The following is a 7,998-nucleotide window of genomic DNA, read 5'->3' as shown; positions in this document are numbered from 1 at the left end:
AGTCTTGAGCACTGAACCAACATGATCTGTTTCTTCATGTTTAAAAATATGAAGTAACAGTTATTGTACCTATTTTATAGTGCTGTTGTGAGTTCTCAACAAGTCACAGTGGAAAAATGTTCTTAGAAAGCTATCTCCTGCATACTTATGACCTCTTGTTACTATTATCCAAACTCAGTAATATACACATTTTTCAGTTTCCAGGTCATTTTATTCAGAATCTTGTGTTTGTTTCCTGAATTAATCTAGACTATACAAAACAATGTAAAAATGGCTACCATTTTCTCTCCCTGATGCCCATCATGGGGACAATAACCTGGGCCATTTAACTCAGGGGGTTCCCCAGATTCGGTCCAGTAAATGAGGCCAAGTGACACTCTAGCCCCTTGAATCATTTTCAGGTGCATTTAGCTGTAGTGAGGAAAGCCTAATGGGGTGTGGAGGTTAACTAGGCTATGGAGATAATTTGGGGAAAAGAGATGGTACCTGGGGCAAGAGCCTACCCAAACAAAAGAGTGTCTAAGATGTTTATGATTCCTTCTTGTGCCTCAAAAAGTGACATTTACTCAAAGAAAAAAATGACAGAACGTCCATCCCTTGGTTCCCTTTCCTCTCCACTCCTACTCCTTTTCAGCACCCCATCCCCCCAGACTGAACCCTGGGTAGGACTATGTAGCAGGACACTCTCTCAGGTGAGGTCAGCAACACTGAGGGACATCTCCTCGATGGAGGTGTTGTAGAATTTCTCAAAGAGCCCTTTGTCTTCTTCTGTGACCATGTCAACACCCACATCCTTAGGGCCAAATCATCTACCATCACCTATTCTCTGGATATAGTTTTCCCTGTTGGTGGGAATGTCATAGATGGTGACTAAAAAAACCTGCTCTACATCAATGCCTCTGGCCAGCAGGTCAGTGGTAATCAATACTCTGCTAGAGACAGTGCAGAACTCCCTCATGATAACATCTCATTATCCTTTTGGCCCCTATCTCTGTGCATTGCAGTCACGGTCAAGTCTGTGGCTTGCATCTTTTCAGTGAACCAATCAACCTTCATTCAGGTGTTGAAGAATATGACTGCCTGTGTGAGGTCAGCATTTCATACAAGTCACATAGTGTGTCCAGAGTCCAATCTTCCCATTCCACACCGATGGAGAACTGGCAGATACTCTCCAGGGTCAACTCTTGCTTCTTGACCAGAATCCAAATGGGGATTGAATTTCTTGATCACCTCAAGCATGTCAGAAAGCGTTGCAGCTGACAGAAAAACCACCTGGGTGCTGCTGTCAAGCTTTTGGAATATGTCATAGACCTGGTCTTTGATTCTGTGGCTTAGCATTTCATCAGTTTTCCTCCAGTACAAACATCTTGAGGTATTTGGGAGACAGGTATCTCCGGTTAAGCGTATCAAACACAAGACATGGGGTACCCACGACAATATGGGAAGCTTTCATCTTCTGTATGTCAGCTTCTGTATGTCAGCTGGTATCTTGGTCCTCCAAGTATGGCAGAAGGCACCAATAGAATTTCCTAGTGCCATGGATACCTTCTGTATCAGCTGAGCCAACTCTAGTAGGTGTGGGGTCAAGGCCTCTGTAGCCTTTAGATATTATTTTCTCCTTACCACATCAACTTCATGATGCATGGACCTCTAGTTTTTCATTTAATTGAGCAATCACGCTCAACTGCCTCATGCTAGGAACACCTTAACCCTGGATCAATCCATCCAGTTAGCTTTCCCATAGCAACTGCAAGACTGATGAAACCTATTAGACAAATAAATACATACATACATACATACATACATACATACATACTACTTCTCAGATTTGGTCCCTTTCTCAGTTTCTTAACTCAAATTTAACTGAGTCCTCATTCGTGCCTGGAAATAATAAATTCTTTCCTTAATAATTGCCATTTTCCAATTCTCTCCTTTTTATTCATTTCTTTTTTGTTACCAATGGCCCTGCTACTCATCCATAATCTTAACCAGGTGAGCCTCATCTCTCCTTCACCAACCAAAAATAGAAAAAATCAGAAAGATCCAATTCAATGTGTTGCAGAATCGATATAAAAAAAAGTGGCTGTTTTCCCAGTCCCAGATTGGGCTTGAGTGGTCTCATCGTAACCACTGATACAAAGAATGGCTCGCTCCTGGATGGCAGAAGGTTTCTCAAAACCATAGGCAGAGATGCCATGGAGAAGGGACTCAGAGAAGCTCATGTCATCAAAACTGTTGATGATCTCATTCCAGTTACTGTCACTGATGCCTTCAAGCTCCATCCCTTCCAGGCCACTGTCTCTGGATCAGGAATCCTGACTCAAAGACGTGATCCTTAGAAACTTCAAACTCAGTAATATATTTGGATAGAATTTCGCATTTAAGCTATTCCAGAGGCAATTTTCATTGGTCTAGTCAGAAGTTAATATGGAAATAATGTACCGGTCACTTATTGATTTTGTATACAATTCACATACTCTTGCTCCTCCGTAATACATATATAAAAAGTTATTTCAAGTACATTTTATTTTTTAAGATCTCCTGACAAGTGTTTTGCAAAATATACCATAGATTGGGAAGAAACTTTTTATGAGCCTACAAATCTCTTCCATGTTGACAACATCCTTGTTTCCTGTCAAATATTTCTAAAGAGGCCCAGACTTATTTTCTTCTCACACATACAACTGTGCTATAATTGTCATATATATATATATGATATTTAATTATACATATAGTCACTGATTGCAAATGAATACCAAAACTGTCAAATAATCTTACTCTTTTTATGGAACTTTTAGTCTTCTCTCAGAAAATACTTTTATTTTCTTTATTCCTAAACTTCTCATGCTGCATACAGATTTTCACCTGATTACCTTTCCTTATGCTTCCCTTAGAAAATCAAGACAATTAGGAGGGACCTAATTCATCCTTTCACATCAATTATATGCATCTGCAAACACTTGGGCACAGACATTCTGCCTTTTCTGTAGTTACAATTAAAGGTCTTGTTCTGTGTTTTGTTTGTTTGTTTTAATGTCTTCCTTCCTCTGGTAGGAATATGGATTGCATACTCTCTCAACTTTTCAAAGACATGTCTCCAGAAATTATATTCTAACTCTTTGTATTATTAATTTGGCACTCACTTCTAATTCTTCAAGGAAATGAAATATTATTCAAAACATTCCCTGCTTCTATCACCCCTCTTTACAAATTCTCATTCTACAAGAGGATTATGTTCTTCTAATGCATGCACTCATAGATCAGGATTTGTCATGTGACTTCCTTTGACTAATGGTATCACAGTGAGACTGACACATACTAACTTAACAAGAACATTAGAAGTATTACATGGTTTTCCTATTCTTGCTTTCCTCTAATATGAGGAAAGTTGTCACAGACTATGAGTCTGGAGTTCACTCTTGTCTTACAAGAGAGCAGACACAGAATTGAACACGAGAGAGGCTAATGTCAGGGAAGAGAGGAGAGCCCCAAACAGGGGTTTTGTCTCCGTATTAATTGAGCTCACAAGATATCACTCACATGGGGAACATGAAGAAAACAAGATCTTACACACGTGAACATGGAGAAAACAATCATTAACTTGTGTGTATAAGATGCAAAGGGTCTGGGAGGGCAAGTGGTGTTTGTGATCAAGGTACATTGGCTCCAGATGGAAAGTAATTTCCTGCAGGTGATATTACAAGTTACTCGTGGTTCATTATAATATCTCACTTGCTAACCTCAGGCACTTTGACCCCATGGTAGCACTTTTTGTCCGCAAGCTTTTATCTAACTCATTTATGTAAGGAGAACCTATTTCCCCACAGGGAGTGATGATCCAGGGAGGGGATGTTATTTCATGTTCTCAAATGTTTATTTACTTATTTTTGAGAGAGAGAGAAGAGGGGCAGAGAGAGAGAGGGAGGGAGAGAAACCCAAGTAGGCTTGGTGTTGTCAGAGCATAGACCAATGTTGGGCTCAAACTCATGAACCGTGAGATCATGACCGGAGCCGGAATCAGTAGTTGGATGCTTAACCTGCTGAGCCATCCAGACGTCCCCTGGAGAGGATGCTATTTCAGCCAGAGCTACACATGACCCGAACTAAACAAGAACCAAATTACACAAGCTGGCACTAATGACAAAATTTTTAAAAATATACGGTTTTAAGCTCCTGACACATTTCAGTCCTGGACAGTTTTGGATCTGGAGTCTGTCTGTAACTTCTGTTGTAAAATATAGTCACCACTTTCCTAAGGGATAGACACTCAAAAGTCAGATCAGCTGAACATATTCAGAAGTGATATCTTGACTTCACTTCAAAAATGGCTTTTCAGATTGAAAACTAGTAATCAATCTGCTAGTTTTTTTTGTGATACTAATCAGACTCTCTCCTTCTTGATCTTCTACCACTGAAATCACACGAGACAGATGCACATATGCTTGTACTGTCTGTGATGTCTTTAGAGCTCAGTATTGAAAGATAACAATTCTACATTGTTGCTTAGAAATTTACCCTAAACATGGATAAAGGAAGACAGCCTTCCAACTCTGATACATTCAGGAATTCTTTTGTTAAAAACACGAGTCCTTCCTTCCTCCCTTCCTCCCTCCCTCCCTTCTTTCCATCTTTCCATCTTTCCTTACATAAGTAAAGACAAGGGAGTGTAAAGCATCCTGAGATGCTCTGGGAGTCACAGGCATTTCCAACATTTCAAAGTGGCTAGTTTCCTGTGTGTGTAAGAAGTACTGAGTAGGGATTTTTTCACGAAACCTCGCGGCATAGATTTCTTTGCTTTGTAAGTGGCGAAAAGTGTACACGAAGCATGCCATTATAGTTGTGCGTATCTATGAGGAGTATATTAATTACACCATGAATCCATATAAAACATGTCACTGTCTTCAGGAGCAGCTTTCATGGCTACTTCTCAATGCCTAGAAGACACGTGTCTTAATGGTGTTCATACCGTAAACTTAAGTCTGCAGCATGAGAGCAATAATTTTAATTGCACCTAAAATGGATTTAAACTATTGTATGAGGATAGCAGAGACACAGGACATTTGTGAGGTTTCGGGAATAGAAGTGTAGCATAGGGATAAAGTAACTGCCAAGCAGCGTCAGGATGTGCTAGGATGGCCCCTTGACACCAAGTCAGAAAAGAACTCCGTCCACCCTTGAGTAACTTTTTAATTAACTATTAGGCATATTAATTAGGGTGAAGAATAAAATAGACTGAAGCCGTTATTGTGAAAATAAACCAAAATGAGCTTTTAAAGTTATGCAAAATATTAAGATAGAATACATTTTGCCCAGAGAAAGATTTATTTGTTTTTGACAATGTAAATAGAAGGGTATAATTGGAAATTAAGTTTATTATCATTTTTATGTCAGCATTTTTTTTCTGAACTTCGCACTGGGAACATTGATGAATAAGGCATTACAAATGGGTGTTCTTCATTTCAGAAATACATCACGTGTTAATGCATTATAGAAAGCTATTCCATAAAGTAATATGAACATCTGGTTTTGAGAAATTTTTTCAGCTAATATCAATCTTATTCTGTGTGAGCTGTTTTTTCTTGTTTTTGTCCTAATTTCCTTTTAAAGAAATATTGTCAAAACCCTTCAACATGTGAAAAGCTATTTTTATAAGAAGAAAAGTTGACTTCATGCAGGTGTGTCCAGTCCAACAGCCTTTTTGTGTTTTTGTTGGTTTTTTCCTACAAAATTCAGCATTCGCCTCTAATTTTAATTTTTTGTACCCACTCATGCAGGACTTCAGTGGTGAATCAGTTCCATGTGGCTTCTGTCCTCGTACATGTTACCTCACTCATATCTTATTTACACTTCACAGGACCCACTGGAACTAAGTTTAATTATTCCTTCACCTATTTTTTAGATGAGGAAACAGCGTCTATGATCACAATGGTATAAACCTGTCACATTTAAATAGCTGACAGTCTTTCTCTCCTAAATCCCTTTACACTCTCATCAATACCAGGGATTTCCAGGGCAGTCATTTTATGATTTTATTCATTTTTATTTTTTAAAATTCTTTAAGTTTTTCATTTTGCTTCCAGTATAGTTAGCATTCAGTGTTATTTTAGTTTGACACGTACGGCACAGTGATTCAACAGATCTAGGGGCGCCTGGGTGGCGCAGTCGGTTAAGTGTCCGACTTCAGCCAGGTCATGATCTCGTGGTCCGGGAGTTCGAGCCCCGCGTCAGGCTCTGGGCTGATGGCTCAGAGCCTGGAGCCTGTTTCCGATTCTGTGTCTCCCTCTCTCTCTGCTCCTCCCCCGTTCATGCTCTGTCTCTCTCTGTCCCAGAAATGAATAAACGTTGAAAAAAAAATTAAAAAAAAAAAACAGATCTATACATTACTCAGCGCTCATCACGATAAGTGTAGTCTTTACTCTCCATTGCCGATTATGCCCATCTCCCCACCTACCTCATTTTAAACTTACCCTTCTTCTTTATTATCTGTAACCGTTTAGTGTTTAAGTGCATATCAGTGAGTTCTTATAAACAAGTTCTTTAAAAAAATTAATGCATTCTTATTCCCATGGTAATCAACGTGGTCCGCACTTTCAGGATTGGATGGTTATCATAAAAACAACCTCCTCCTTAAACTCCTTAAACTATTTTTTAGTTCAGGCACTCAATCCAAAGCATTGAAATCAGCTTTTTAGACCCTGAGCTGCTTGGCAATAATAGGTAAGAAGAAAATCGTGGCTTCTTCCTACCTCCCTCCCACCTTTTTTTTTTTTTTTTAATGTTTACTTTTATTTTTGAGACAGAGAGACAGAGCACGAGTGTGGGAGGGCTCTGAAACACGCTCCTGGCTCTGAGCTGTCAGCACAGAGCCCAACGCGAGGCTCTGACTCATGAACCATGAGATAATGACCCGAGCTGAAGTCAGAGGTTTAACTGACCGAAACACCCAGGCACCCCTTCCTTTTTTCTCTTTTATGGTTAAATCTTAAAAGGGTTTCCTCTCCCTGTGTTGTATGTAATTTGTATATGAGTTACATATTTCCTTATCTTATGAACTTATTCCTGTTGGGAGTAACATCTTCTTAATTGATCTTTTACAATATATTGCTCTTTATTTCATTTCTTGGTTAAAATCTGAATGTATGTCTATTTCTGACCACGTGGTTGAATTTTTTTTTTTTTTTAATGTTTACTTAGTTTTGAGAGAGAGACAGGCAGAACATGAGCAGGGGGAAGGGTAGAAAGAGAAGGCGACACAGACTCTGAAGCAGGCTCCAGGCTCGGAGCTATCAGTGCCAAGCCCGATGTGGGGCTCAAACTCACAAACCGTGAGATCATGAGCTGAGCCGAAGTCAGATGCTTAACCGACTGGGCCACCCAGGCGTCCCTCTGGCCACATACTTTAAAATGACCCATTCTTTCCTAGTTCACTCAGGGGTTGTTACAACGGATGTTTCTGAGCCTCAGACAGACCTCCTCTAGTGTCTTGAGTCCTTATTCTCTCCCTATCACATCAACTGCATACTGGGTGAATTTCTATTTTTTATTTAATTGGGCAATCACACTCAACTGCCTCATGCCAGGAACACCTTAACCCTGGCTCAATCCATCCAGTTAGCTTTCCCACAGCAACTCCAGGACTGATGACGCCTACTGGACAAAAACAAAAACAAAAACAAAAACAAAAACAAAACAAAAAAAAAGAAACAAAAATAGTACTTCTCAGATTTGGTCCCTTTATCACTTTCTTACCTCAAATTTAACCGAGTCCTCATTAGTACCTGGAAATTGTTTCCTTTCCACTTCTCTGTCCTTTTTTGTTTTGTTTAGTTTTGTGATCAATGGCCCTGTTACTCATCCGTAATTGTACGTAGGTGACCCTAAACTAATTCACCAACCAAAAATAGAAAACATCAGAAAGAATTTCCCTCAAAGTCATGCCCAGGCCCCTAAAAAGTGATGCTAATGGACACCTTTGCTGTCGGACTCCAATGGACAAGA

The 7,998-nt window shown here is 39.6% G+C and overlaps 1 pseudogene; it reads right to left on the bottom strand.

Annotated features, from left to right (window-relative positions):
- Positions 1–688: 688 nt before the first annotated feature.
- On the bottom strand, positions 689–4,832 carry LOC122470027 (annotated as a pseudogene).
- Positions 4,833–7,998: the final 3,166 nt, after the last annotated feature.

The sequence above is a fragment of the Prionailurus bengalensis genome, chromosome D3 (genome assembly GCF_016509475.1).
Source record: "Prionailurus bengalensis isolate Pbe53 chromosome D3, Fcat_Pben_1.1_paternal_pri, whole genome shotgun sequence".
Classification (NCBI taxonomy): Eukaryota; Metazoa; Chordata; class Mammalia; order Carnivora; family Felidae; genus Prionailurus; species Prionailurus bengalensis.
This window is presented reverse-complemented; position numbering and strand designations above follow the sequence as displayed.